Source organism: Natrix helvetica, assembly GCF_964273705.1.
Source record: "Natrix helvetica genome assembly, chromosome: 1".
Classification (NCBI taxonomy): domain Eukaryota; kingdom Metazoa; phylum Chordata; class Lepidosauria; order Squamata; family Natricidae; genus Natrix; species Natrix helvetica.
In genome coordinates, this window is record NC_138548.1 from 214,055,327 (window position 1) to 214,064,500 (window position 9,174).

Below are 9,174 nucleotides of genomic sequence, written 5' to 3' on the forward strand. Positions count from 1 at the left end.
TATCCCTATTTAACCTATTTTAAAGTAGTTCAAAGTAATAAGGTAGGCACCTCTTCTTATAACTCCTCACTAGGTAAACCAAAACCAACCCTGTCAACTACCGTACACCTGGAAATGCAGTTGGCACCAAATTATTGTTGGATGTTCTTGCTGCCTAGAATGACAGCTGCCAAATTATTGCATATGGCACCAGTGGAATTCCAGATTTTCAAAGATTATTCTGCTCCAAAATCCTTATATCGATGTACTAGGAATACAATGACATAGAATGGATAAGGAATGTGACACTCAGATGACAGCTGCCCTGGCCTCCACATTTTTTTAAAATGCCAAATCATCAGAAGATTTCAGTGACTTTTTATAAGATTGCAGAAAAAAAGCCAATGATCTTTCTTATAATCTCATTAAAATGTTGTGATATGTGGGAGAATGCTTAAAGCTGGGAAGTGTGTGCTAGCATGCATGTGTGTCATTAAATTTCATTATATGAAACGTGCTTTTCTACAAATAATCTCTTCCAAACATGATAATTTAATTTTTTTAAAAGGATTCTCATAATGCCAGTGTGGAAGTGTGTTTTTTGAAGACTAGATGGTTGGTGGATTATTGCATTTGACCATATATATGTATAAAATGTCTGGGATATTACATATACACACATCTCAAATTTCCCTAGAGAGGACATGACCTTCATTGGAAGGCGGAATACTCCCTATTCATGGCAGAAATAATCTCTGGAAGGCTAATAAAAAACTATGCAAGCTGAAACAAAGAGCATGGCCCTTTATCATTAGTCTGTGTTTTTTTGCAAGCACAGCAGAAAGAAGGAATTTCAGCAAAGAATCTGGGTATGCAGCATACTTACCCATTTACTTCCCCATTGTACTATTCCTTTTCAGGGTAAGAAGCATTCTATCCCAACAGGGACAAAATGGCATGTTTCCCTAAAAATACTATCTATCCCAAAAATAAGCCCTAGTTAAGATCCCGCCCATTCTGTCTCACCCTCTGATTCGGAGGTGGTATTCTGCCAGTTCACACCAGTTTGGGTAAACTGGTAGTGGCTGCGGTGAGAGGCTCCGCCCACCCACCCGGATGACGACGCACCTTCTGTGCATGCGCAGAAGGTTCTGCACATGCCCAGACATTCATGCGGGTGCACGCTTCCACTACCGAACCGGTAGTGAAGAAAATAGGATACAATTACTGCTCTTTTGTATGAGGTGGGGTGAAGTGCATGCGTCAAAATCAAGCTAGAGTAGGGGTGGGTGGTAGAGCTGTCACACGCGCCTCACACCCGTTTACCTTAGGACCGCCACAGCCAGGCGTCCTACACCCTGATGCTCGTGGCGCTGCTGCCTGACTTCTGCGGCCACTTGGAGCCGCTCACGGCCAGATGCCATGAGGTGCATCGTGCTGGTGCCACCGCTCACAGAAGCACTTGCATACACAATGGCACACCACACCACAGAGCCTCCTGCTGCGAGTGGCGGCACCGCTGAGATGTGCTGTGTGGCCTCCTGCGTAAGCAGCACCAGCATGGTGGCAGAAGAAGTCGGGCAGCGCTGTGAGAGGTGTCGGGGCATGGGAGGCCTGGCTCCGGTGGTCCTAAGATAAGCAGGTAAGACATCCCCTGAAAATAAGACCTGGTGCTTATTTTGGGGCCCAAAAGAAAGTAAGACTTATTATTTTTGTGGAAACATGGGTAGTTGAGGAAATGAAGGTAATTGATACATGAGGGGAAAGTGAACATGTTTTCCTTGAATGGGTAATATCCAGGGGAGGAAGAAGTGGAACCAACCAGATTCACATACTGAACTTCAAAAGAGAGGATTTTGATTATCTCCAAGAAAAATGAGGTTGGGTCCAAGAGACTGAAGCCCAGCATCTCAGGAATATTCTAGTGGCTTTTACACTAAAGTCAAAAGTCACATAAAAGCAAATGTTTGACTTTATGATTATAGGAAAAATTTTACAAAGGATTAATTATTTGGTTATCATTATGTATTTACTGCCAGAGTAGGGGTGCACTGCAGGATTTTCCCCCCCTCAAATAGCCAAATAACCCACCTCACTTAGTGTCTTTCTGAGAGCAAAATAACTGAGCCCAGCCCTGTTTACCGGTTTACAAGGGCTCCCCCTGTATTTCGGTCAAAGGTCTGTCTCTGTCTGGAGGCTATATGGCTTTGGATGGAGAGAAATACTGTGTTTCTCCAAAAGGACAACCCACCTTGAAAGGAAGCCCTATCACGTTTTTTGAGCTCATGTGATCAAATTAAGACCCACCCACAAAATTAGCCCTAATGAAGACCCTGCCAACCCGGGGGGTGGGGTGGAGCGAGGCACACAGGTAAAAAATAAGCTAGAGTGCACACCGTGACACCTGCCTTGCCGTCTTCTGCAGCTGCTTCTTCTGCAGCCGCTTGCCACCACTCCACACATTGCCCCGGCCTGTTTCACCTTCAGGTGCCTGATGGAAGGCATCTGCAGCCAATAACAGAGCTCTGGATTGATCTGGATCAATGTGTGAGAGTGGGGGCAAGAGGTCACAGAAGAAGTGGGCCAGCAGTGGGCTCCTTCTGGGCGGGGCTGTTGGCGCCACCATTGCAAGGTGAGTCACTAATTCGAACCCTCCAAAAGGAAGGCCTAGCTGTTTTTTCGGGGGTCAAAAGAAGACCTGGCCTTCTTTTTGGAGAAACACGGTAGACCTATCCTAAAGTGTTTTTGTTTTTTTCCAAAAGCCAACTGTACTTTTTTTTTTCCTTTGAAAACATTTCACTTCTCATCCAGAAACCTTCTTCAGTTCAGATAAGACATGAACTGTTGTTGTTTTTTAAAGGCAATAAAGTCCAGTTGCCTTTTGGGAAAAAAAAAACACCTGTTGGAAGGAAAATCCATCTGGTTCAGTTCCAAGCTGTGAGGAAGATGCTGGAAACAACATGGAGGCTGATTGGAAAGATGATTTAATGATGAACAGAGCCAACAGCCCTCCTGGGTCAGCTGGCGAATTGGTTTGATGAGGACATGGGTTGTTATAAGTTTCAGAGGAGGTGGGGTTGTGCAATGTCTGAAATGCATTTAGGAGATTGTGCAATGTAGTGAGCTCTGTGTCTTCTGCTAAATGGTAGTGGGTTAATCCTATTATGTCCTGAAGGGTCATGTCCTGTTCTTCTTAATCCCATCACCCTGAAGCTGAAGGTCTTTTGTTTTGTAGATAATCTGGCCCAATCTTTTTTAATGAGCACAAAATATCTGCTGGGCAGGAAGACTGAGAGAAAGACTGAGTATGACTCTCCATTTCTCCCTTTGGGGAAATATAATATTTTGTCTTTTTAATATTCCCAAAATATCATTCTTCTAGGAGGGTGGGGTGGGGGCTTCCCACACACCTTTGGGACAGCTGATTTTAGCTGTTTGAGAATCTCCAGATTTGAGAAATAGACTGGACATTATCTCTAGTAAGATCCAGTGGCTGTGGATTTTAAGGCCTCCTGGATCTACAGATTTTTCCATCTCTAGTTCTAGATGGGGTTACACTCCACCAAGCAGACCCAGTACCACAATAACAAGTGATTATAATAACAAAACAACAAAAATCGAGGCACAATAGTTGCACAATCTGGGGTTCCTCCCTAAATTCACTTCTACTTGAAGATAGGTGACATCCGTAGCTCAGAGGGCCTCTGCATACTATGTGCTGAGCTTTTCCTATAGTGCCATCTGGTGGCCAAAGAGTTTTTCTGTAAGGCAACATAACACACAAGAACAGGTGGTTGTGTCACACTCATCAATGCAAATATAGTACAACTAAGCAAATCCCCTATGTAAAGTGGCTTGCAGGGGGTGGAAATGCCTCATGCATCTTAATCTGCATTTAGTATTCTGGCCTTAAAAATTGGTTTCTACTTGTGTTTCCCCTCCCACCCCCTTTCAATCACATACATGTGAATGCCTCCAAATAATGCTAAGCTTAAAAAAGTCACTAAGATTTTTTTTTTCATTAAAGCTTCCAAAGATTTATTAAAAGCAAAAGTCAGATGACAATAATTGGCAGAAATACACACACAGCTGTCTAAAATAAATTATTGCAATAATTTATGTGTTATGTTATTAACACATAACAATTCTATAACTGTAAAGCTTATGGGCACTGTAGGAAGTTATCACCCAGCCCTCTCCCAGAAAAATGAAATATCCTAGGAATATTGAAAAGGCAGAATATTATATTTTCCTGGATGTGAAAAAGGGAGAAACACATTTTAAACACAAAGTAAATTCCTGCAGCTTCCGGCCCATCCCCACTTTGTCAATGGGCCATTAAGAAGGCCAAGCTAGTCCACTTTACATAATAAAGAGTTCTCCTCTTCAACTCCAGAGTGATGGGATTAAGGCAGGATAATAAGTCTTTACTCAACTGACCACATGGCATCTGAACTCAATCAAACCTGGATTCAAAACTCAGCCTAGAGGGTTGCCCTTGCATGGGCCCATGGGAGTCTGGCAACCAATCAGAATACATTTCTTACACAGGAACAGGAAACAGATAGGTGGGGCAGAACAGATTATAAAAAGCCCTGCAAGCCCTTCTTCACTCTCTTCTCTTCTGCTCTTCTCTTCCCTTCTCTTCTTCTCCACCAACATTGAAGCATGTGATCACCTTTTCTGTTCAGGACTCAAACCATGCGGTCCTGTCCACAATTAAAACCATCTTTCCAAGCAGCCTCCATGTCTCCAGTGTCTTTTTCCCCACTTGGAGCCGAACCCAGAAGGACATTTCTTCCAATAGCACTAGATACTATGTTAGCTTTAAATTGTTATACATTACCTATACATTTATAGATTTGCTGACAGTTTGGGATAGGAATCAAGGCTAAAATAGTTAATTAGGGTATATTGGTCACCAAGATATTGATAGTTTACCACACAACACAGGTAAAACAATAATAAAACAAACCTCAAGAGACAATAGTTGTAAAACAAAATTAGAGCAGAAATGAATTAAAGTACTCAAAAACACATAAAGGCTTCCCTAAATAAGTGGGACACTATATGTTTAAAATATTTTGGCAGAGGTCCTTCAAAGATCATGGGAGGCTTGGGAGCATAAGTACAGCAACTCTTTTAAGCAGCCACATCTGTCCTCATGTCACCATTGAAACCTGAAAAATAAGTTGTAGGGTTTTTAAACAGGAACTATGCTTATGCCTTCTGAAGCCCTTCTTCTGAACCATTTTTTTAAGTATGTGCAACCCTAAAAATAAGCAGCAATTGAAAAGGTTGTTTTCCCCACAACCCAGTTCCCATAGCCTGATATCAGGAAACTCTTAAGGTCCAGGCATATCTATGCAAATCTGTCATTCTCTAGTCACCTGGCCCTGATTTGGGTTAGGGTTCAGAAATAGACTAAAATGGAGCACTGAAGGTGGCCAAATTTTGGCATGCTTATATAAGGAGCCTTGCAGCTCTTCCAAAATTTCTGAGCTGGATTGTTTGTCTAGTGTTAGCCCCTGGCAAACAGGCTCACAATTGTCCTAAACATTCATCCCTCCCCCCCCCCCAATATTATTTCCATTTTTGTAAATACAGAATAGTATATAACGGCTGTGTCTGTTGAAGAGCATTTCATTTTATTTATTTCTCTATCGCTTATTCTCACTTTGCATCTTGATCTTCACTTCTTTACACGTGCTACTAGTCTAAACTAGTAGATATGATAGAAGACACTGTTTGGTCATGGCCCTTCCCTATGAAACAGTCAATCTTTAAAGAAAGTAATGGAAATCCCCAAATAAGCAAATAACCATTTTACAGAGGCAACTATCGGCATTTAAAAATAAAACTTACAGATTAAAAAGCAGTCTGAAAGATCGTTTGGGGAACTGCCTTAAGAGAGAGCAACAGCTGGAGGCACGACATAACTCGCTGCACTTGCTCACATTCAAAACCAGGGCAAAGGATCCAATTTCCAGAGTTCCACTAATTAATTTGTTGGCCTTCAACTGCTGAGTTGGGATTCTGAGTTTTGCAGCGTCACCAGTGATCATCTCTGTTTACCATTGTGAATATCTGCAGAGAAATGAAATGTCCATCTGGGTTCAGTTCCAAGTGGGGAGAAACACTGGAAACATGGAGACTGCTTGGAAAGATGGTTTAATGGTGGTAGGCAGGACCACATCGTTTGAGGTCCTGGGGGAAAAAGGGGAAGAGATGCTGAGAGTGCCTGGGTTTTATGCCCTCTCTGGCCTTTTGGATTTGAGCTTGTATTCTGATTGGTTGTCTGACTCCCATGGGACCATGCAAGGGCAACTTTGTAGGTTGCGTTTTGAGTCCCAAGTTTGGCTAAGCCTTGCTGGGTGATGATGTAATGAAAGGGCTTTAGGCAATTCCTACTATAGCTCTGCTTGAAGGAGGTAGATGTTTGTTGTGTAGAATAGACTGGCCCAAGCCTTAATGGCCCATTAACAAAAGTGGGAGCTGAGTTTCTGCCTCCCTTTTAATATTTCCTAAAATATCTCATTTTCCGTTTTTATTTGTGCGAATGCTTTGGAATTGGCATAAGTGGTAGAGCTATTCCTAAAAGAAAAAGAGTTTAGGAGGGCTCTATAGTTGGGCCACAAAGAGTCAGATAGTCACCAGATGGCAGCAAAGACTTTGAGTAAAGGTTTTTTTGTATCTCTTTGCTGTCATCTAGCAGTCAGGCTCTGCTTTGATTTCTGCCACAACTGTTAGATGTTTACTTTTACCCCCCTTAGAGAATTTTCCAAGGAATAAAGTCAGTTGAGGTCCACAGTCTGATAACTTTCCAAGTGTAAAAATTGGGACACGTTAGTAAAAGGTCATCCTTACTGGGAGCCCGTATCTCGGTTTTTCAAAAATTGCAGGCAAGTACTGCAAGTCCACACCCTGAGTAAAATTTTGGAAAGGCATCTTTCCAACAAAGCCGCTGTCTGTACTTCCTAGGACTTCTCTTTCCCCTTTGTGCTCTTTCTTGTATGCAAAATGATCTCCCAGTTAATGGAAGTTAGCAAGTTAATGGATGACTAAGAAGCAAAAGAGCAGAGGAGATCTCTTCTAGCCCCCTTTTCTCATTTCACCAGGAGGTGCCAGCAAGAAAGCTGTATGAGGCATCATCAAGAGAACAGGATTAACTGAGGGCATTTTTTATGACTTCCTTGGTCACATGGCCTGCTGAACTGCAGATGCAGAAATCAGTGAATTTCTGATTGATTGATGGTGTGCTATCAGTTTAGGACTGGAGTGTCAGACTCGTGTTGTCACGTCGTCGTCACATGACGTACCATGACTCCCCCCCCTTGCTGAACCGGGGTGGGTGTGGCCACCGCGTGATGCATCCGGGCCAGGAGTTTGACAGCTCTGGTTTAGGGCTACAATGTTTAGGCTGTAAAAAATTCCAATGACTGCTAGATGGCATCAAGAAGCTGTTTTGATAGCCTTATTATGCCTATGGCCAGGTGTAATCCCTAGCTGCATCATAAGACCCTTTACCTGTCATGTTAAATTGACCAAGTGTCCTACTTTACAAGAGGATCTGTACCAAACTGTAATCATGCCAAATATGTGTAAAGATGTCATTATGTAGACGCTCTGCTTACAACCTTGCATCCAAACATCTGACACTGGTATGTATTCTTTGGTGTTTGCGATTACATCATCTCACATGTGTTGTCATATTAATTTATTAGATTTTTATCTCACCTTTATTACTTTGGAAGTAACTCAGGGTGGCAAATAGATCTAATACTCCTTCCTTCTCTTGTTTTCCTCACTACAACAACCCTGTGGAGTTGCTTCCCTCTGCAGACTCCAAGGCTGCTACAAAGCAGTTCCCAATCTCCTCACCAAAATATTCTATTTTGTCCCCCAGGCAGAAAAGGCTGTATTCTACATATTGCAGATTTGCTATAACTCTGCCCTGTGTATAACTTTTAAAAGCAGCAGACTATAAACGGCAACTGAGATAAGTGCCTTCTCTTCCCACTCCCTTCTTTCTGATCCTGCTTGCATTAGCCTCAGTTTCCCATCTCTTTTGATAATGTGGTGTTACTATTATTTAAGAAAGGGGTTTGGGGATTGCCGCTGGAAAGTAGCAAGGGTCCCAACCTTGGCAACCCTTTTGCAGCATAACCAAGTCTAAACTCACCGTGGATAGTCAGGATTTGCAACTATTTCCCCAGTTCCCCGGTGAAGACTGAATCTCAGACCTTTTACATGCAAACCATGTGCTCTCTCATTAAGTTATGGCCTATCAAGTAGATACTGTTAGCTTTAGCATTAATTACAGAAAATAAATACAAAAGATTGTCACCTAGAATGGCTCCGGTTTCTTGAAAATGGGGCATATATTTTACACCATATTCAGTTGTATCCTGCAACAACAGAATAATATATACATGTGATGAAAAAAGAAAGTAGGGAGCATAATTAAAATTTAACAAACTCTTTTACAACTGGTGATATTTTATACTCTAGGTATTTACGCATTGTTAATCTACACTATAGGTTCCTGGGATTTACTGCTACTTTATCTTACATGGAAACTTTATGAATTTACTGTGCATGCTTATTAATTGTCAAGTATTAATCAATTTGATGTGACTTGGTCAATAAATAGCAGTTACGTGGTTGTTAGCGGCCACCAGGTGGCGCATGGATAGGAAGATAGTAAGAAAGCAGGCGATTGCCAGGCTGGGTAGCTGATCACATTATGCCCTTCCACTGAAAAAGGCTGATACTTCTAGACGCTGTCATTTGAAGCTGTCAATCAATACTGCACACAGTACAACTAATCTTGTTACTTCAGCATACCCGAATGAACTGCCTGGATAGAATTTGGCTGGAGTTTTTCCATTGCTGTTACTCTCTTATGATAAAAAACTGATCTTCTAAGGAATAAAGAACACAACCTGCAGCCCCTGGAAAAAGTGCAGGGCTTTCCTATGAGTTGTCATCCCACAGTTGCAGGTAAGTTATATAAACGCCTTTGACCTACAACTCCCAACATCCCTCACTGTTAAGCTGGTCGGGTTTGCCGTGATGCAACTTCAAGTTCCTGGTATCAGCTGAAATCCTAGTGGACACAACTGACAACCACTGCGGCATTGCAGAGAGACTGCATTACTTTGCTTTAAGTAGGATTTCTAGCGAAAAGGATCT